This window comes from Callospermophilus lateralis, chromosome 3 (assembly GCF_048772815.1).
Source record: "Callospermophilus lateralis isolate mCalLat2 chromosome 3, mCalLat2.hap1, whole genome shotgun sequence".
Classification (NCBI taxonomy): Eukaryota; Metazoa; Chordata; class Mammalia; order Rodentia; family Sciuridae; genus Callospermophilus; species Callospermophilus lateralis.
In genome coordinates, this window is record NC_135307.1 from 175892802 (window position 1) to 175915784 (window position 22983).

The window sequence follows — 22983 nt, forward strand, 5'->3', positions numbered from 1 at the left end:
GTGAAGTTTGTGCCCGCCTCGGTCATTTTGTGGTAACATACAATTTTTTTAAATTATAGACAACAAGGAGCTAGTTGGATGTTTGGTTCCTAGTTCTTTGACTGGTTCTCGGACCAGTCTATTTCATTTACACAGTTTTCTTCTCTAATAGTCATACAGATATTTCATACCTGAAAGGATTGCTACGTTTCCCAAAATTGCCTGATGACAAGAATCACCAAAGAAAATCCAGATTCCCTTACAGCATATTTTTTTAAAAAAATTTTTAGTTGTAGATGGACACAATATCTTTATTTATTTATTTATTTTTATGAGGCGCTGAGGATTGAACCCAGTGCCTCACACGTGTGAGACAAGTGCCCGAGCACTGAGCCATAACCCCAGTCCAACAGCATAATTTTTTTTAGTGGTTCTATTAAACCCAAGTTCTCATGCATAGTCAAGTGCTCTACCACTGAGTCACATCCCCAACCCATAGAGCATTTCTTTATTTTAAGTTGTTGATAGAAATTTATTCTATTTTATTCATTTTTATGTGGTGCTGAGGATCAAATCCAGTGCCTCATACACTTGCTAGGCAAGTGCTCTACTACTGATCCACAACCCCAGCCCTAGAGCATAATCTTTTTAAAAAAGTGTGTGTGTGTGTGTGTGTGTGTGTGTGTAGGGTTTACTGGGGATTGAACCCAGGGGCTCTTTGCTATTGAAATACATTTCTAGTCCTTTTTATTTTTATTTTTTATTTTGAGACAGGGTCTCACTAAATTGCTGAGGCTGGTCTGGAAATTGCAATCCTCATGCCTCAGTTTTCCGAGGAGTTGCTGAGGTTACAGGCATGTGCCACCAAGTCTGGCTTTCTTACAGGATAATTCTTAACAGGACAAATATTGGTTGTGGTATATAAGAATTATTTATTTTACTCTTTTATGTCTAAAGCACATAAATAGAAATGTATCATGCTATAAGATTAAAATTTCAGGGAGAGGATGATTAGGAAGAAAATATGTCTAAAAATGCTTCTTGAGGGGGGTGTTGAGAAACATGCCTTAGTGCAGTGATTCTGCTAATGAGGAGCTTGGTTAAAAAATGCGAATTCTTGGGTTGGGGTTTATAGCTCAGTTCAATGTTCAATCCAGAACAGCAGGGGGAAGAAAAGCAAGTTCTCAGGGTCTGCTCAGACTAGTGAATCAGAAACTCTGGTGATGGGGACCAGCAATCTATGGTTTTAAAAAACTTTCTGCGTGATCCCGATGAATAGTAAAGTTTGAAAACTACTGCCTTATAGAATCTGAATGGGGTAAGGGACCAGGAATATATGATTTTAAAAAGTTCTCCTAAGACATAATGTAGGAAAGAAACATTGACAAGACAGTTTCAAAAGTACTTGAAAAGTGTAAACGACATCACAGATGGTAAAACATTACTTACTTAGGAGGAAACAGAATAAACAATAATAGCAAAGGTCACTAATTTCTGAACACTTAGTCGAGCCTCTGAATTGTACTTGAACAGTTCTATTCTCAGAATCCACGAAGGAGGTTAAGAAGAGCGACTCTGGAAGCCTCTGCCTGTGTTCCTATCCAGGATGCCATTTGGTTTATGGACCTGTAAAATGGGGGTAATAACGGTGTACTTCTCTCACAGGTCTGTTGCAAGGATTACGGGAGGTTGCTTGCTGTTTCGTTCTTTAATACCTGCCATGTTGGCACCAATAAATTGTCTCATCCCTAAGAACACCCTGATAAAAGGGCGGAGAAAGGAGGATTTTTAACCCAATCATGTGTCTCCGAAGTGTACATTCCTAAGGACTATAGTCCAATGTGATCTCAAATTTTGATCCCAGCTGTCAGTAGCATCATCAGACAATTTGTTACAAATACAAATTATGAAATCCCATTCCAAATCAGAAATTGGGGGTGGGGCCCAGCAATCTAACTTTTAAAATGCCCTTCAGGTGATTCTGATGCACACTAGAGTTTGGATATCACAGCTATAGTCTTTAAAGGTTCTGATAAGGCAGATGTTAAAAAAAAAAAAAAAAAATCCTGAAGTTGCGGTGAACAGCTCAAGGTCTCTCTCACGTGGAGGTGGGAAAACTTAGTGATCTGTTGCGCAAGGCCTGCTGGGGCTTGTAGTCCGGACCGATTCCGAGGGAAGGCGCCTGCGCACTGGCGGCTAACTTGGTCTAGTCGCTGTGGTCGGGGCTCGGGACCGGCTGCCATCTTAGTCGAAGGGACTGAAGATTCGCCGCCGCCCCAAGTCCCGGTAAACACCCGCGGGCGGGCTGGGAGCCGTTCTGGGGACCGGAGGGAGCCTGGATGAGAGTGCCTGGGGGAAGGAAGGGGAGATGAATGCGGCGCTCAAGCCGGGGCGCCCAAGCGGTGGCTGCTCCTTCCTCTCTCAGAGCCGGTGCCCGTGGGGGGCGCGGGGAGCTTGGGCTGGTGGCCCGGGCTGGGCAGGGGTGGAGGGGCCAGCCCGACTCCCCGAGAGGCCAGTGCCTGGTCGAGGCGCCCGGAGCCCCTCGCCTGGCCGGCTGCAAGTTGTGAGAGGGCCGGGCTGTGTCGGACGTGGGCAGGGTCCGGCCCCGCGCCCCTCTGCCGCGCCCGGGGGCCACTCTCCAGCAGTCTGGCCTACGCGCGGGGCCCGGCTGCAGCGGCCCGCCCGGGCGACGTGGCTCTCTGAGGGGCGGCGGCCGGGCCCACCTGCCACCTGGCTGGCTTTCCCGAGAGTTTTCCAAGCCCCCTTTCGCAGGGAGAGCCCGACACGGCGGCTGCCTCCCGTTCTCTTTTCCACTCCCCTCTTCTCTCCATTGTCCCCTAGCGCGGTGGTCCCGGCCTGGGCGCCCTCCCTGGCGCCCGCCGCCACGGCGCCGACTTTTGCAGACGTGGAGCTGTCACTGTCCTTCTTCCTGAGAGTGCCCTTTTCTTTGGCAGAGCAAAGAAAAAAGTAGCCGTGAACCATTCGGAGTGTCGAAACATGATGGGGATATAACTTTTAAGTAGGGAATTAAACTTTTCAGACTTAGTTCCAGGCCGCAACTTAAACAGAAACACAAGGGTCAGTCTGTACACCCTAGATAGAGCGTGGGCCTAAAGTTAGAGACATATCGGGTGAACTTGCGAAGTACCGGAGATTCGCTATTGCCCTGTAAATCAGCTTGTTTTCTTGGCTACTTTCGTATCCAAATCTTGTTACATTTTCTGCCACTCTTCAATGGCTGCAGTAAACTTATTTTGAAGTGTGGGGGGGAGTGGGATTTTTCTTTGAAAATTAGGGAACACAAGCCAGCCATCTATCATTGCACTTAAGTGGGATTTCCTATATCTATTCCTAATATAATTAGATCCTGAGTATGTAAAGGCAGTGTATTTTCACTCTCAAAATTGGCAAAGAACTTGGTTCTCATTTGGAAATAAAGTTCTCATGGGAAATCTGGCGAGAGCTGTCACTGTGTAGTCCACAGTTTACTCCAGGTGCAGTTATTTCATTTTTCAGATTTAGAAATGAAGGTGGAAATTCTCTTTTGAACAGTGAATGTATGTCCAAAAGGAATTCATTCATCTTCAGCGTACAAATCACAGGGATGTAATATGAAATAAGAAACAATGGCAGAATACTTCTTCATTTTATTTTGTTAAAAGTAATTTCTTTATTTGTTTGGAAAAAAAACACACATCTTTGTACTTACTGGGAGAGAGATAAGCTTGTGATCCCCAGATTTGACCACTAGAATAATTGGAGCTTTTTAAAAGTAGAAGTCCCAGGATCTCATTTCTGATATGATTGGTAGGTTTGGGTTGACTCCTCCCAATTTATTTTAAAAACATGCCTCAGGTAATTTTGATGGTCTTGGGAACTACTAAACTGTAGACATACCAAGGACAGCTCAAAAATCTTTGAGACAGAAAAGAAAGTTTCTCTTTCTTTCTGGGGTTTGGCCAGAGGAGGAGGTAAAGCTTGCCTGTGGAGTAGAAGTTCCATCTTGGATGATAAATGGAGTGTAGTAGAGGTGGGGAAAAAGAAAGAGCAGGCAGAGGAAATACCTTAATGCTTTAATGTTATGTGCATATTCAGGGGATTGTGGGAGAAAAAGGGTTGGGGGGGGGGGACCGGGATTGGAATGGGGAAAGAGAGCATTTTTGGGACATGAGAACAGAAAAAAAAAAAAAACAAAACGGAGGCAACTATATGAACAGTTCTAAGTATAATTCTAAATTTGAATTTCATGTTTTTTGAAATAACAGATTTTTAGACAGGAAAGAGATGTGAATACATGTGTGTTTTAGAAAGATGGCTCTGGTGACAAGAGAAAGGATAGAAGAATAACTGTTGTAGAAGTCTAGGTCTTGAGAAGTGGTAAAGCTTGACTTTGGAGGTAGGAATGATCAAGAAGTTGGGTTTATTTTTCTTTTATATTTTATTATTATTTTTAACCATATGATTGAAGTTGGATTTATTTTTCTACCATTGCAATTGTGTTGCCAGATTTTTGGATACATACACACACATATATTCAAAATATATATATATATATATATATATAATCTGAGTAAAGAGCTCCTTTTTTTTTCTTTCAAAAAAACCCATTACCATGTCTGAATAATATTGACAGGTTATATATGTTAATAATATCAAAGTGAATTGTTTATACTCATCTTTGAGAAATTAGAACCAAATTAGGTGTCATTTGGAACAGATTTGGAGTTTGAACTGAAATTTGTGACTATCAGCACTATTGATTTAGAAGTGTTTTTCTTCTGGCTCACAGAAACTTTGTATTTGAGTTTTACAGTTGGAAGAGATTATCTACTCCATAGTAGCAAATATGGTTTATAGGCTAACTGGAAATAGCTTCCAGCAACACTGTTAGGGATTCTGGTTGTGTGAGTTCTGTGGGGAAGTGTTGATTGATTAGTGATGCTACCAGTGGACAATTGCCTAATAGGTGATTTATAATGTTAGTTATATTCTATTCTTAGACTGGTGGCAACCTCTTAATTATCTGTTTATTTTTTTTAAATTACACATTTTGCCTAAGAAAGTTAAGAGTCAGAACTAGAACTAGAACCAGGTTTTGCAACTCTTGGTATTCTTCAGTTTATCAAGGTGAATTGTGCTATTAAAGAAATTCTGGAATTATACCAATAAAAAAAGATATTTCTAGCTTATGCCTCTTAACTGTTTAGGCAAGAATTTAATGAGGAACTTTGGCCCAGATATGAGTTTTGTTATATTCATTCTGGCTTAAGAAATTTGTGTTAGTCCTGATAGGAAATACCTCCCTCCCTTCTCCACTTCCCTTCTTGTTCTCCTTTCCTCTCAGTTTTGGGTTTTGGGGATTAGTTTCCTTTAAATGAATTAAGGAAAGGTACTCAAAGTTATTATGTTTTCCCCCCCTGTATTTGTGTTGTTTAGTCAAATTCTGGGCTCATAATAAGCATTATTAAAAGGCATGTTGATTTTTGTGGCTGTGATACTGGCTTTGAGTCAATATAAATCAGCAAGGGGATTTGCAGAATTGAATTCTAGCCTTCTCTGGTTGGGAAGTTGGCTCTCAGCTAAAAATGTTCAGTTGGAAACTATCCTCATAACTAGAAGCAGTTAACTAGAAGCTGTTCTTGTCCCTTTCCTCCTTCGTTCTAGCAGTGCACTGTCCTTGGAAAACTGCTGCCAGCTCAGCTTTTTTGCTTCTTTTCAGAACTGATTATACCCGGATCCTTGGAGTGCTTTTTATTTTCCTGTCCCTAGGAGCCTCCAGATTGCAAAAAATGTCCTTATAGGCAATGACCCTTATAGACAGAATGTGTGTTTATATGGCCATCCTCATTTTGCTGCACATGTCCATTATACCCAGATGGGTATCACCCCATACTGTGTGTGAGTCATTTTCCCCTAACTTGCCCTTTTATCCTTCCTGCTCCATCAAAAATTCCCCCCCCCCTTTTTTTTTAAGACCTGTGTGGTGGTGGTGGTGGGGAGAACCTTGTTCTGTGAGATTCACAAGGTCATTACAAATCTGATGTATTTATGGGAGTAACTTGTTAATGGACCCTCCTTCCCCTCTCAGGTAACATGCATTTCACAGTGGCCTTCTGGAGACAACGCCTTAACCCAAAGAAGTGACTCGAACAGTGAGAAATTCAGGTACAGTGACATTCCTGTGAGTGATATTTGGGGACAGGATGGTACAGAGGGCAAGCCCTGGTCATATAACTGCTGTGGAAGATGTGGGGACAGAGCAGTGTTGATGCTGGCTGCATCAATTGGTTGAAGAAACAAATAGGCAGTTTGCACTTGGATCTGTAACCCAAATCCTTTGCAAGGATAAGCCTGTGAACCACATCGTCTCTTAATTTGGGTCCTCTGACTTTTCTGTTTTTATAACTTCCTTATATATATATACACACTTTTCCACTAGTGCTGTTTTATAAATATTTATCTCTGTAAACTTGTCCAGACACGGGCATATGTGTGGTGAAGAAGTGGAGGAATTAAAAAGAAGTCAACATGGTATAGTAGAAACAGTTGAAAGAAAAGATCTGGATTCTCGTTTGATTTTGTCACTGACAAGCTGTGTGACTTGGCAATTTATTTAGTCTTGTTCAGCCTCAATTTATTATCTTTAACACAGATGTATTGCTTCTTACCTTCCATTTTGGCGTGGTTGTGAGGGTCAAATAAAGCATATTAAATCTTCAGAAAAGACTATGAATCTACAATTTAAGACATTATTGCTGGGTGCAGTGGCACATGCCTATAATCCCAGAAACTTTCCCTGAGACAGGAGGATTGCAAGTTTGAGGTTAGCCTCAGCAATATTGTGAGACCCTGTCTCAAAATAAAATATAAAGGGCTGGGGATGTAGCTCAGTGTTAGAGCGTTCAATCCCTAGTATTGCCCCCCAAAAAAACCCAAAAAACAAACAAAAAAAAGATATTATTTAGATATTGTCTAGATCTATGAGGTGGAAGAAGTGTTGGCAATATTATTGTAAGGAAAGCATGAGGACAAGAGAGATTTCATATTAAAAATGTGAAGAGAGAGAAGAGGAAGACTACTGATTAAGGGGGGTGGGGAAGTAGACCATAAAGCCAAACAGTGAAAGAATAGGAGTAAATAGAGTAGGTAGGTGAATTGTTAGGTAAAAAAGGTTAGTAGGGAGAGAAAGGCAAAATTCTATATGATTCAATCATTTCCAAAGGAAATAAAATCACTACCTAAGAGAAATACCTGAGTTCTTAGCTTTGTTGCAGCATTATTCACAATAGCCAAGATAATGGCTATTGTGTCTGTTGACAATGAAGGGACTACAGAAATTGTGGTATGTAAATGATGGAATATTACCTAGCCCTAAAAAAGAAGGAAATCTGGCCATTTGGGACAACATGGGTAAACCTAAAAGACATTATGCTAAGTGAAATAAGTCACAGAAAAGCAAATATACAATCTCACTTATATATGGAATCAAGAAAAGTCAAATTTATAAAAATAGTAGAAGAGTCGTTAGCAGTAGTTAGGTGGGGGAATGGGGAAAATGGGAAGATGTTGGGTTAAAAGGTACAGACTTATGATTATAAATTGAATAAATTTGGGAGACCTAATATACGGAATGGTAACTAGAGTGGATAATAATGTATAATTTCAAATACACATTATGAAATATAAAAGAATAGATTTTAAGCATTCTTACCATACACACAAAAAAGATAACTATAGGGATGGGTGTAGTAATTAGCTTGATTGTATCACTTTACATGTTGTATACAGATATCAAAACAAGGTATACATATACACCTTGATATATATATATATACACACACACACACACACACACACACATACATACATATATTCCATATATCTATCTATATCTATCTATCTATCTATATCTATATCTATATCTATATATATCCTTCTGTTTCAGCCTCTTGAGTCACTGGGATTATTGTCCTGTGACACCATGCCTGACTAACTTTCATTTCTTTATATATATAGTTTTTATTCATTAGTTATGCCTCCAATAAGCTGGGGGTAAAAAAGAAACTTAAAAATGTAAGACTCTCTAATATCCAGTGGTTTATACGTGAGAAGTCATGTTATATTAATTTCTGCTTTAAACATTGGCAAGGAAGAGAGTAGTCCCTCATTTGCTGAACCCTAATCTTGAGACTTTTAGTAGACATTGTCCTCATCGCCTTGCTTGACATACCCATTCATACCTCTGTTCTTGTCTCCACTATAAGCACTAATGTTTGTTATTAATTCACCTGTGTGACCCTTTGTTTTATATTTTTATTAACTAACTATCCTACAAATGCTTGAGACAGACTAGGGATGTCATATGCTTATCATGGTATCCCATTTGCTATTACTAAATGTATGCTTAATCTGTTTCTTTTGATAATTATGAAGAGAAAGGAAGGAGATGGTGGGGTGATTTGTGAGTGATACTAGAAAGGAAGTGGGTAAGAAGAAAAGCAGTTAAATAAGATGGTAAAAGGAAGAAGTCTTAAAAGATGACAGGTGAAAAGACATGAAAATGAAAATATGGAGGACAGAAAAGAGGAAAAGGAATGGTGTTCTCTGCAGCAAAGAAACAAGGTAGCTTTCATAACTTTCATTTCTTTTTGGTACTGGGGATTGAACCCATAGGCATTTTACCATTGAATTATATCCCCAGCACTTGTTATTTTTTATTTTGAAACAGAGTATCAGTAAGATTTTAGGGCCTTGCTGAATTGCTAAGGCTGGCCTTGAACTTGTGATCCTCCTGTTTCAGCCTCTTGAGTCACTGGGATTACTGTCCTGTGACATTTCTTTAATGATCTGGTACCTTACAAAAAGTAATGTGCTGGGAAAGATCATTTTCTATATCAAATATCTTTAAAATATTTCTTTAAGTATCAATTTTATCCCAAGTTCACAAAGCAGTTCTTTTTTGGAAAGATATGTGGGGTCTAGTCATGGTAATTTTCATTTCTTAAATTCTGTGATCATGAGCAGTTCACTTAAGTCTCTCTAGGATTCATTTCCTCACTTGTTTATTGGATGTTTTGAATATGATATCTCAGGTTCTTTCTGGCTTACTCTGATTATACTTAGTGACTCATATGCAGATTGACTTTTTTTTCCAGGCTTTGTTGACAACACAATATAGGACTAGTTTCAGAAATATTATAAGATTTTCTAATATCCAGTGCTTCATAAATGAGAAGCCATGTTTATCTTAATTTTTTTTCCCCTGCTTTTGGTACTGGGGATTGAACTCAGAGGCACTCAACTGTTGAGTCACATCCCCAGCCCTATTTTGTATTTTAGTTAGAGACAAGGTCTCACTGAGTTGCTTAGCACCTCACTTTTGCTGAGGCTGGCTTTGAACTTGTGAACCTCCTGTCTCAGCCTCCTAAGCCTCTGGGATTACAGATGTGTGCCACCACGCTTGGCCTTTTTTTTTTTTTGAGTCAAGGTTTTGTTAAATTGCCCAGGCTGGTCTTGAACTTATGGTCTTCTTGCTTTAGCCCTATGAGTGGCTGGAATTATAGTCAAGCGCCATCATGCTTTGCTTAGTCTTTTGGTTCTTTGTATGCATGAGGTACTTGGGATTGTACCCAGGACTGCTCTACTACTGAGTTGCATCACTCCTATCCTTTTAAAATTTTTTTTTTTTAAATTTGAGGCAGAGGCTCCCTAAGTTGCTGAAGCTGGTCTTGAACTTGTGATTTTCCTTTCTCACCCTGCTGAAATGCTGGGATTATAAGTGTGTGCCATAGTACCTGCTTAGTCTTGATTTTTGATCACAGAGGAAAGGATGCAAAGAATCAATGTGGAGGTTAACGTTGTATATTAGAATTTGATTTTTTTTTTGTGGGGGAAGTACTGGGGAGTGAATTTAGGGATGCTTAACCACTGAACTACATCCCTAGTCCTTTTTATATTTTATTTAGAGATAGGGTCTCACTCAGTTGCTTAAGGCCTTGCTAAGTTGCTAAGGTTAGTTTTGGACTTGAGATCCTCCTGTCTCAGCCTCTGGAGCTGCTGGATTATAGGCATGTGCCACCAGGCCCAGCAGAATTAGATAGGTTTTGAATTTTGATTCTACCATGAATTGGCAGTGTGGCATTGCCCAAACTGCTTGTTTGTGCCTTAGTTTCCTCATCTGTAAATTGGGAATAGTTAAGGCATATATATCCATAGAGATCATGGGTTTCTGTTTGAACAAGGCTTGGCTCTCAGAAAAATGAAATGCAAGTTGTTAATTGTTGTTATTATTACCACCAACCTTCTTTCCTTAAATTATAATGTATTCATTCAGTAAGATTATTTAGGGTGAATATGATAGATTCAAATGTTGACAAGAGCAAGAGGAATAATTGTCAGTGATGACATATCAGATTGGTACTTTAAGCTAGAAAATTCATATTCTTTCAAAGGGTTAGCTGTTAAAGCAAATTTGACACACTTTTTAAAAAAATATTTTTTAGTTGTAGATGGGTGAAAACAATACCTTTATTTATTTATTTAATTTTATGTGGTGCTGAGGATCAAACCCAGTGGGTTAAGAGAGCACTTTACCACTGAGCCACAATCCCAGCCCTGGCACACTGTTTTTTAAAATTTAATTAATTAATTTTATAGTACTAGGGATTGAATCAGGGATGCACTATCACTGAGTTAAACCCCAACCCTATCCATTTTTTATTCTAAGACAGAGCCTTGCCAAGTTGTCCAGGCTGGCTTCAAATTTATAGTTATCCTGCCTCAGCCTCCTAAATAGCTGAAAATGTATGTGCCCAGCTGGCTTACTATTTTTTTGTTTTAATTGAAGCAAAATTTATTCTTACCACAAAAAATAAGTATATGAGGTTATATATGTTATTTAGCTCAGTTTATTACAACGTACGTATTTCAAAACATGTTGTACGTGACATATTCTTTTTATCAATTAAAAGTAAATTAAAAATTATTTAAGGTTTTAGGTATATATCTACACTATATTTGTCATAAAAAATAGAAAGTTTTCAAAAGGTTAAATAAGGAAATTGATATAAAATTAACAAAATTCCCTGTTTTTTTATTGGGGGTGGTTACAGGGGATTGAACTCAGGGACACTCAACCACTGAGCTACATCCCTAGCCCTGTTTTTGTATTTTTATTTACAGATAGGGTCTCACCGAGTTGCTTAGTGCCTCACTTTTGCTGAGGCTGGCCTTGAACTGGTGATTCTCCTTTCTCAGCCTCCTGAGCTGCTGGGATTACAGGCCTGTGCCAGTCACTGCGCATGCCCGGCAAAATTCCCTGTTTTTTTTTTTTTTGGTTCTGGAGATTGAACCCAGGGCCTTGTGCATGCAAGGCAAGCACTTTACCAACTAAGCTATATATCCAACCCAAATTCCCTGTTTTAAAGTGCGTAATTCACTTGAATCACTCTTATCCTTGGGGGGGGGGGATGTGTGGAATGAATGTAGCCTGAACATCTTAACTTACCAGTTTTTACTTTTATTTGGTTTTCAGTTTTCCAGCATGAGCTCTTCATATCTTACATTTATCTTAATTTTTTTTTTTCCTAAAGAGAATCTGGATATTCTGAGTTTATAAGAAATCTTCATTTTCAAATGTTGGCAACTTATGAATTTATAGTATAAACACTGTGGGCCAAACAAATCACTACTGTGGGCAGAATTTGTCTTGTGGGTTACCACTTTTTAACCTCTGATCTGGGACTTGACTTTTGGTAGCATAACCCATGTTCTCTGCCCTCTGGGAAGAAAGTCCTTACCCACATAAAGATTTAAAATAGTTCAAGCAATACCTCAAAGCAGTCGAGTGCTGAATGAGGCCTAAATAGAATAATTGTTAAGGCATAGAGAAAGGAATTTATTTATGATTTGGATTTAGAATGTGCAGTTGTGCAGAGGCAGGAATGGACTTGAGGTAGGAGATTAAGAGGGTTTGTGTGGTCCTGGTAATAGGAGAAAGCTTAGAAAAGCTAAGAATTTTTGCTGTTGTTGTTGCTGTTGTTTTTATTTTTGTGGTACCAGGAATGAACTCAGGGCCTCACACATGCCAGACAAGCATTCTACCACTGAGCTACATCCCTAGCCCTTAAAGACAGTCTTATTTTGGGATGAACTTGAGACCTATTGACTGAGAGGATAAAATGTTATTTTATGAAGATTTATTTGGCAAGATTGAGGTCTGTAGTATAGGGCTGGGGAGGTCTAGAGGCTGGGGCAATCTGGTTGCAGAGGTAGCAGTGGAAATGAAAAGAAAGGAACAAAAGCTTGTGTAAGAGGCCAACAATTGCTATAGATAAAGAGGGCCAGTTTTGAAGTTTTCCCCCTACTCTCTCCTGTAGAAACTAGGATGTGTGAAGACAATACTTTGTAAGGGCTACCCCTCTTTTCATGTTTTGGATCTTTTTAAAATTTGTTTTTCCTCAGTGCTAGGGATTAAACCCATAGCCTTACATGTGCTAGTCAAAACTTGTCATTCTGTCACTAAACCATATGCCCAGTCCCCATATTTTGGATCCTACATCATCCCTCTTGGCTCCAGCACCCTTCTTTTTTTTTTTTTTTTTTTTTTTAATATTTATTTTTTAGTTTTCAGCGGACACAACATCTTTGTTTGTATGTGGTGTTGAGGATTGAACCCGGGCCACACGCATGCCAGGCAAGCGCGCTACCGCTTGAGTCACATCCCCAGCCCTCCAGCACCCTTCTTAATGATGGATCTCATATATATTATGATTTCCCATCTTATACAAGTAGAAAAGAAAGAAAAGGAAAAACTAAAGTAGTTTAACTTCATCTGCTTATCACCTTCCTTTCTCCCTTCCCTCCCCTCCGCTTCCTTCCCTTCCTCTTTCTTTCCATCCCTCTTTTTTTTTTTTTTTTTTTTTTTTTTTTTAGAGAGAGAGAGAGAGAGAATTTTTTGATATTTATTTTTTAGTTCTCGGCGGACACAACATCTTTGTTTGTATGTGGTGCTGAGAATCGAACCCGGGCCGCATGCATGCCAGGCGAGCGTGCTACCGCTTAAGCCACATCCCCAGCCCAATCCCTCTTTCTTTCCTTCCTCCCCAGGACTGGGGATCACATTTAGGGTGCTCACCGTTGAGCTATATCCCCAGCTCTTTTTATTTTGAAATGGGGATTCACTAAGTTACTTGCCCAGGCAGACCTCCAATTTGTGATCCTCCTGCCTCAGGCTTCAAGTAGCTGGGATTACAGATATGTGCTACCATGCCTGACTACTTATCACATTTCTAGCTTGGGGTTTTAGTGATCTCAGTTACTTTCTGATAAATTTCAGTAGGCTTTAGTTTGTACATGGAATTTTTGTATTTACTAAGATTTGGAAACAAATGGTTCACTGTTGGAAACTATATAGAAATTTGACACAATAATTTATGATTCAGAATAACTGATAAATGTTGTAGAAAGTTAGAATATATGTTTATTCTGTATAGTCTGAGAGTAATTTTTAGGATTTGATTTTCACCAGGTTTTTTTGTTCTGTTTATATTTTCTCATGAAATATTTCTTGATGTATTCAGGGAAATTATTCTTTTTTTTTTTTCTTTGTACAAGATTTTATTAAATGTCTTTAAAGAGTAACATCCAGACACCATATATATCTGCCAAGAAGACCCTGTTATGCTGTAGGGACTGGCTGGGGCATGGCAGGGGGCTCTGGCTTCCCACCCTTCTGTTCTGAGATGGGGGTGGTGGGCAGGATCTCATCTTTGGGTTCCACGATGCTCACGTGGTCAGGCAAAGGCTTCTTAGGGCCAATCTTACCACTTGGGTCCCAGGGCAAGGAAAATTATTCTTTATACTTGATTAAAATGCAAAATATTAACTGGGTGTGATAATACATACTTGTAATCCCAGCTATCTGGGAGGGTGAGGCAGGAGGATTACAAATTTGAGGCCAGCCTTGGCTATTTAGTGAAAACTTGTCTCAAAATAAATAAGGGCTGGGGATGTAGCTCAGTGGTAAAATGACCCTGGATTCTGTTCCCAGTACTGGAAAACAGACAAAACAACTGAGTTTCTAAAAACTATACAAAGTTGTTGCTGTCATAGGGATGCAACAGTAGGGTCAAATGAACTACATCTTAGTTTCATTTGATGAAGAAAGCTGTGTGTGTGTGTGTGTGTGTGTGTGTGTGTGTGTGTGTGTGTATGTGTATGTAAGTATGGTCTAACCTAGTTTTTGGAGTTCATTTGTTCTGAAAATGAAAAGGAGTTTTATGTGGTTCATTTAATTATAGCTCTGCTTTGGAAATGGGAAGGAAAGAACAATGGGAGAAAAATTAGCTGGGTTTGATTTTGTAGAAAGTCAGTAGTCAAAGGGAAATACTAGATTATTTTTATTCTGTTCTTGAATTTTTTAGAAGAAAAAAGCTATATTATGTTGCCCCCCCCCCTTTTTTTTTTCCAGTGCTGGGGATTGAAGCTAGGGCTTCATGCATGCTAGACAAGCACTCCACCACTGATCCAGATCCCCAGTTCTATCCTGTATATATTGAAATATGCAGAACCTTGCTCTGCTGCTTTTAATTGTCCACAATATTGCTGACATTTATCTAATGTCTTGAACCCAGGACCTTGTGCATGCAAGGCAAGCACTCTACTGAGCTATATCCCCAGCCCCTTTCCCTATTTTTTTTTTTTAATATTTATTTTTTAGTTGTAGTTGAACACCATACCTTCATTTTATTTATTTATTTTTATATGGTGCTGAGGATCAAACCCAGCACCTCACACATGCCAAGTGAGTGCTCTACTGCTGAACCACAACCTCAGCCTTCCTTTCTCTATTTTTTTATTCCTTTATTTCATTTTGCTGAAATTTAGGGAGGGAGCAGATGTGGAGTGAATATGTTCTGCTCAGTTGGTTGATTTTACTATATAAATTGATGTTTTTATTTCTAAGGGACAGAAAATTATGAAGATATCTGGCCTAATTCGTATTGTTTTTCATGGTTAAAATATATGTAACAGCCTGATATGATGGCACGTGCCTGAAATTCTAGTTATTAGGTAGGCTGAGGCAGGAGGCTAGAAATTTCAATGCCAGTCTGAGCAACTTAGTGAGATCTTGTCTCAAAAATTTTAAAAAAAAGGGGAGAGGGGATACAGCTCAGTAGTAGAGCACTGGGTTCAATTCTCAGTATTGAAACACACACACACACACACACACACACACACACACACACACACACATGCAAAATGTAAAATTTACCATTTTAACTTTTTATGCCCCCTATGCTGCTGGGAATCAGAGCCAGAGCCTTGTGCATGCTAAATATATGCTCTGCCATCTACCACTGAGCTGCAGCCCCAGCCCTAACCATTTTCATTAAAAAAAAAAAAAAAAAAAAAAAAAAATTTTTTTTGGTGGTTCTGGGTATTGAACTCAGGGTGCTTTAACACTGAGCTCCATCCCGGTCCCTGTTTTATCTCGTTATTTATGTATTCATTTATTAATTTACCGGGGAATGAATCTAGGGGCCCTTTACCACTGAGTATATCCCCAGCCCTTTTCATTTTTTATTTTGAAATAGGTGCTCACTAAGTTGCTGAAGGCCTCACTAATTTACTGAGATTGGCCTGGAACTTTCAGTTCTTCTGCCTCAGCCTCCCAAATTGCTGGAATTGTGGGCATGGGCCATTGCACCCTGCTGTTCTTTAAATTTTAAGATAAGGTCTAGCTTAGTTCCCAAAGCTGGCCTTGAACTTGCAATTCTCCTGCCTTAGCCTCTGAGTAGGTGGGAATACAGACATGTGACAGGATGCCTGCACCATTTTAAAGCTTTTCAGTTCAGTGATTGTAAGTATATTTACTCTGTGCAAACTTTACCACCAGCCTTCTGCAGAACTTTTTCATTATCTGACTGAAACTCTGTACCCATTGAACAATCCCCCATTTTCCTTCAAGCCTTTGGAAACCATTGTTCTGTTTTCACTTTCTGTGAATCAACTCTTTCAGGTACCCCAAATATAAATATATTTGTCCTTTTGTATTGGGCCTTATTTTGCTTTATCTGTCTAGCAGTTGATGGACATTTGGGTTAGCCCTACCTTTTTGCTGTTGTGAACAATGCTGCTATGAACACTGGTATATGGACAACTCTTTTAGTTGTTCTTTTTTTTTTTTTTTCCTTCCCAGGGCCCCATGCTTGACCTGCAAGTGCACTGCTACTCAACTACATTTCCACCCATTTTTATTTATTTATTTATTTATTTATTTATTTATTTATTTATTTATTTATTTAAGAGAGAAGCGAGAGAGAGAGAATTTTTTTAATATTTATTTTTCAGTTTTTGGTGGATACAACATCTTTATTTTATTTTTATGTGGTGCTGAGGATTGAATCCAGCGCCCTGCGCATGCCAGGCGAGCGCGTTATCACTTGAGCCACATCCCCAGCCCCCCTTTTTATTTTATTTTGAGAAGAATCTCATTAAATTGCCTAGACTGGCCTGGAACTCTGACTCAGTCCTCTGTCTTAGTAGTAGCTGGGATTCCAGGTGAGTACATTGTACCTGGCTTATTTCTTTTGTATATATACCCCAAAATGCTGGATCATATAGTATTTTTAATTTTTTGAGGACTCACTATACTGTTTTCTCCTGAGGCGGTATCATTTTATATTTCTACCAGCAGCCCATTTCTACCAGTTTCACTTTTCTACATTCATGCCAGTATTCGTTATTTTCATTTTTACCCCCTATCCTAATGGATATGAAATGGCATCTTGCGGTTTTGATTTGCATTTCTCTAATGGTGGTAGCATTGAACATCTTTTCATGTATTCGTTGGCCTTTTATTGTTTTTGTAGTACTGGGGATTAAACTTTGTGCCTCAAGTATGATAGCCACTGAGTTGTGTCCCCAGCCATTTTTATTTTATTTTGAGACAGGGTCTTATTAAATTGCCCAGGCTGGCCCCTACATACTCATGCCTAGTCCTCCTAGTTGATGGGATTATAGCTGCATGTTGCCTTTGCAGGTTTAAAAATTTGGATTATTTTTGGTCTGCTGTTGTGTAGCCTACTGCCTACCTCTTTTCTGCTTTTGATTCTACTGCTTATCCAGACAACTCTTTTAGTTGTCCTTTTTTTTTTTTTTTTTTTTTTTTTTAATATCCTTTCCCATTGTTGACAAAGCAGCTGGAACTACTTTCAAATATATAGTCCCTTAGTAAATGTTTGAGGATAAAAAGTTAAAAGTAGTGCTTTCTGAAAAGGTGAATGTTGGTCAGGAGCAGAACCTTCATTATGTTTCTGTCTGGTTTTGAATTTCTCTATTCTTCCCCTTTAACCATTTACCTATGGGGTAGACATTTAAATAAGGATTCTGCTGGTAGGCAAATAAGTTCCTATGTCATTTAAAGTTGATTTTAGGGAAGGAAAATACAGAATCTTATTTAAAAAATTTGATTCTTAGAGGACTTGCTATTACTGATTGCCTAAGAAATTTTAAGTTGCCCTGAGGTATTCAAAGAAAAGTTTTTTGCCTTTTGTAATTCCTAATGGGAAGGAAATCTTTTTAATCATATTAGTTATTTACTACTTTCAGAATTTTTCTTCTGTGATAGTAGGGAATAAATCTAGATACTCACACTTTCTAGGCAAGTACTGTGCCTTCAGTGATTTACTTCTTGATTTTATTGATGGCTTGGAATTTCTTATTTTGGCCAAGTGAAGGAGTAGGAATGAACCTAAATATATATTTTAGTTATTTTGAAAAAGATCAAACTCAGTAAGTTCAAGTATAGCAGTGACATAATTTTTTTAAAAAAAAAATTACTTAAACTCATTAGTTATTTTTTTTGTGGCACTGGGGATCAAACACGGGGTCTTGAGTGTGCTAAGCAAATGCTCTTCCTCTAGGCTGCATCCCAGCTGACATAAATATTTTTTGTTAGTTTCTTTCTCTGTTATCTTTTTTGGTTTCTTTTATGAAACCATGGTTTTCTTTTCTTTGTATTTGGTACTGGGGATTGAATCCAGGGGTGCTTAACCACTGAGCCACATCCTCAGCCCTTTGTTATATTTCATGAAGTTGTTTAGGGCCTTGCTAAATTCTGAGGCTGGGTTCAAGCTCCCTTCTGTCTGGGCCTCCTAAGCCACTGGGATTACAGCTATGTGCTTAGCCCTTTTTATCTTCTATTTTCTGATAGGATCTTGCTAAATTGCCGTGATAATTTGCTGAGGCTGACTTCAAACTCAAAATCCTTCTGCCTCAGCCTCCTGAATTGCCGAGATTACAACATGCAGCACCCCCCCCCCCACTGGGGGGGGGCTAAAACCATGGTTTTAAATCATAAAATTAACATTGAGCAAGGCTGGAGATCTCAGTTTTGGGCCAGTTTACTTCATAAATCTTGTGCTGTTCTGGGGTAATCTCTTTTAATGGACTTATCTTATTGAGTTGTTAGAATTCTTTGCAAATTCTGCAGATAAGCCTTATCAGATATGTTTTTAAATGTTATCTTCCAGTCTTTTGCTATCTTTTTGTTTTATTAGTGATGTCTTTTTTTTTTTTTTTTTTTTCTGTGCTAGGGATTTAACCCAGGGGCCTCAGGTTTGCTCTGTACTGAGCAACATCCCCAGCCCCTTTTCAAAAATTTTGAGATAGTGTTCTCAATAAGTTATTTAGACTGGCCTTGAACTTGCAATCCTCCTATCAGCCTCCTGAGCAGATGGAATTACAGCTCCATCTGGCTGTTTTATTTATGGTAGTTTTGGTGTCATATATAAGAAAGTTCTGCCACCAATTGGGCAGTCCATAATTTTCTTGGATTTCCATTTGTTTGCCTGTGAGGACAAATAAGATATGTGTGGCATATCTTCTTTGAAATAATATATATAGAAACACACACACACACCCCTTTTTCTTGGGGAGGAGTACCCACCCAGTCCTTTTTATTTTATTTTGGGGGGGAGGTACTGGGGACTGAACCCAGGGGTATTCTACTTCTAAGCTGTATACCCTCAACCCTTTATTTTTTATTTTAAGAGAGCGTCTCACTAAGTTGCCCAGGATGTCCTTGAATTTTGATCCTCCTATCTCAGACTCCAGAGTAGCTGGGATTATAGGATTATGGGATTATTTACCACTTTGCCCAGCCTTCTTTGGAATAATATTTGTATTCGTTTCCTTTTGAGATTTAAAGTAGTTGAGATCTCATGGTTTGGAACACTTAAGTGAAAAATCTTTTTTTTTTTTTTTTTCTTTTTTCTGGTACCAGGAATTGAACCCAGGGGTGGTTACCCATGGACCCACATCCCTAGCCCTTTTTATGTTTAGGTCTTACTAAATTTCTTAGGGCCTCACTAAGTTGCTAAGGCTGGCTTTGAACTTGCAATTCTCTTGCCTCAGCCTTCAGAGCTACTTGAGTTATAGGTGGGAGTGTTTTCTGGATTTTTAATATAATCTGAATAGCAATGCTTTTTGGCTTCTTCTAAGAAAAATACATTGATTTTATTTGTAAGGTGTTTATACACATTACTCAGTAACTCACACAGTATTGACTTTCAGTTTACTTCATAAATCTTTGTGTGTGTGCGTGTGTGTGTGTCTCTCTCTCTCTCTCTCTCTCTCTCTCCTGGGAATTAACCCAACAGCAATTTACCATTGAGATACACCCCATTTTTTTTTTGCAATTTTGAAACAGGGTCTCACTAAGATGTTTAGGGCTTCTCTGAGTAGCTGAGGCTGGCTTTAAGCTTGTGATCTTCCTGTCTCAGTTTCCCCAGCTGCTAGGATTACAGGTGTGGGCTATCACACTGGCTTACTTCATAAATCTTAAAATAATGTTTAGAAATGATCTGAGAAGGGCTTAAAAGAAGGATGGGGTGCCGCAGTCTGGGTGGGCACAAAATCATGAGCCACTCACAGCCTTGTAGTTTCAAACAGCAATTCTTTATTCCCGAACTCTCACCGGCACTCTACAATCACGTTCTGGGGAAATCCACGTTCTGAGCAAAATCCACGTACTCCACTGGGCTCTGAATCCCAAATACTGTCTGAATCCCCCGAGAACTCAACGGGAACTCCAGGAGTAGGAGCACCTGAGGCAGCCCTATTCCCAGCAGGGTACACCTTAAACCTGGAAGTGTCCTAAACCCAAGGAGCGGGATACTCCCTAATCCCAGCAGGATACACCCTAAACCTGAACCACCCTGGTCCTTGAGCAAGGTCACTTTACTCAAGCATACGTGCAATGTCACTGCAAATGACCTGGGTCCAAAGGCAAGCCCATTTCCACAATGGAGAGTCCTTCCTCTAAGCAACATGGAGTAGGCTGACAAAGAAATGGCCATGCGTCATTCCTACTTGGCAATGGCTCTCAGCAATGGGGTATAGTGATATCAGGGTCTTACATTTTTAGAATTTATAGGTATTGAAAGATGGTCAGAATTTGGCGTGGTGGTGCACACCTGTAATCCCAGCAGCTCTAGAGGTTGAGGAGGTGGATTTTGAATTCAAAGCCAGCCTCAGCAAAAGCATGGTGCTTAGCAAGTCAGTGATAACCTGTCTCTAAATAAAATACAATCTGAATAGCAAAAAGAGGGCTGGGGATGTGGCTCAGTGGTTGAGTGCCCCTGAGTTAATCTCCAGTACCTACCCCATCCCCACCAAAAAAAAGATGATCAGAGCCAGGCACAGTGGAACATGCCTGTAATCCCAGCAGTTTGGGATGCTGAGGCAGGAGTTCAGAGCCAGCCTTAGCAACTTAGTGAGGCTCTAAATAACTCAGCAAGACTCTGTCTCTAAATAAAATATAAAAAGGGCTGGGAATATGGCTCAGTAGTTAAGCACTCCTGGGTTCAATTCCCAGTATCAAAAAAAAAAAAAAAAAAAAAGATGGTCAGAAACAAGAATTTCTTGAGAGCCAGGAAATTCAATTTTATATATAATTAGGTTGTATAATTGCAGACAAGCATTATTTGTTTTTTGTTTTTTTTGCCCCTCCTCCTCCCCTAACTGTTGCTCCCAGTTTCACCCTCTCTGTCTGAAACTAACTTCAGCAATTTTGTTCAACAGTTGCAATTATGCCCTCTCGCCTCCTTCCCTTATCACACAAATAACCTGCAGCTGCCCAGAAAATGATCCCCGACAGAGTCCTGTTTGTTAATCTCCAGAGAACTCCTCACAGAGACAAGCATTATTTGAAGGGAACAATATTTATAGTAGCACAATAGTTACATTTTTTTTTGAGAAACTCCAGCAGTAAGTAGTCAAAGCCAGAAACAACTTATAATAGTAGTTAATATTAAAATATTTTGGGGGGAGGGGGTTGGAATTGGGTATTTAGCTCAGTGGCAGAGCTCTTGCCTAGCACACACAAGGCCCTGAGTTTGGTCCTTGGCCCTGCGGGGGGGGGGGGGGGGGGTGTGTGTGTGGGGGGGGGAGGAGGAAGTTTGCTGGAATGCTGTTGGTGAGAATAGAGAAGAAACAAGGTACAGAGTTGAACCAGCAAATGAATGTTAAAAGTTAGATCCTTTTTTTTTTTTTTTATTAGTTCCACGTACAATGATCTTGACATATCATGCATTTGAATCAAATGTGGTATAATTTTCTCAGTTTTCTAAGTGTACAGGTTGCAGAATCATATTGGTAGATCCTTTTCTTAATCTCTGTTTTCATACTATTGAATCTTGAAAGTTGTAGCTTCCTGTTTTTCTCTTTGAATAAGATAATTGTCTTTTTAGCATATGCTTTAGAATACATGCTGATATATTTGGTTGGAAGATGTTGAAGGAGTTTTCAATGACAGGAGATCTTTGTGTGATGTTCATAGCCAAGATGTCACTGTTCTGTTAAGACACCTTTCTCCAGTAAATAGAAAAGCAGCCTTTCTTCATCATGAATGGGTTTGAGTTTATTCCTACTTTTTTTACTGGGAAAAAGTTATGGAAATATGTACTTACCTTCTACACAAATTGAAGAACTCTGATTCTGTTTGCCTATACCTTCAGTAGCTTCTTTGCTATTTATTATTAGTGGAGAATGAAATCTAAAAATTGTTCTTCCTATCTAATCTCTCCTGCTATGGCTCTAGGGATCAGGATGTAGTTTTCAATCAAGAACCAGTAATAGCTCCATGGTTCTACTTCGAACTGAATTGTAGCTGTTAATCCGTTCTTGTGGTACTGGCTAGTTAATGAAGAGAAATTTCTTAAAACAGAATCTTTTGATAGATGACTCTTTCACTTGGATAGTGATGTGGAATATGACAGAGTAGCCCTGTGTGAGGGCAACTACTCAGTATTTCCTTACTATGTGTTGTTCTTTATTTTAGTAAGGTTATTTAAGAGTTTGACTTTATTGGGTTTTAGTTATCTGAGTACCACTGTGTACTTTTGGTCTTTGAAATTTGTACTTTCTGATTCAACAAGAAATTTTTCTTAACACACACATACACACACACACCTTCAGCCTTTTTATTTTATTTGAGACAGGGTCTCACTAAGTTGCTTAGGGCTGCCTTCTTTAGTTGCTAAGGCTGGTCTCAAACTTGCATTCCTTCTGTCTCAGCCTCCCAAATTGCTGGGATTATAGGTGTGCACCACCATGCCTGGCTCTTACTAGTTTTGTATGTTTTCTGGAATGTGTTTTTGATGGCTTACTTTAAGAACAGTTAGACCTATATGAAATTATTTAAGGTTTCTTTTAAGTCCAAATAGATGTGACCTTATAAAATTATATTGTACTTTTTTCTAAAAACAAACCAAGGAAATTTTATAATATCTTGTATAATTGCCTATAAATAGGTACATATTTTGAAATAAGTCTGTATAAATATTTGTTGCTTATGTGATGTTACTGAGATAATTTGTCAAGTGTGTCTATACCGTTCCATATTTTTCTTCTGCCTTTCAGGAAGATATTAAGGTTAGTTTTTACCTCTGGCAGTGTTTAGCACCTTCTTTCTACATTAGACATTCTATCTGTCACATT

General features: G+C 39.0%; 1 protein-coding gene across 1 annotated transcript in view; it reads left to right on the forward strand.

The window, feature by feature from the left end:
• Nucleotides 1-2179: 2179 nt before the first annotated feature.
• Itch (itchy E3 ubiquitin protein ligase) overlaps nucleotides 2180-22983 on the forward strand; it is a 127489-nt gene continuing 106685 nt past the window's right edge. The window contains exons 1-2 of the mRNA XM_076851715.1: nucleotides 2180-2265; nucleotides 6068-6144. The gene's annotated coding sequence lies outside the window, so the exon portion shown is untranslated. The remainder of the gene's footprint in view (nucleotides 2266-6067; nucleotides 6145-22983) is intronic.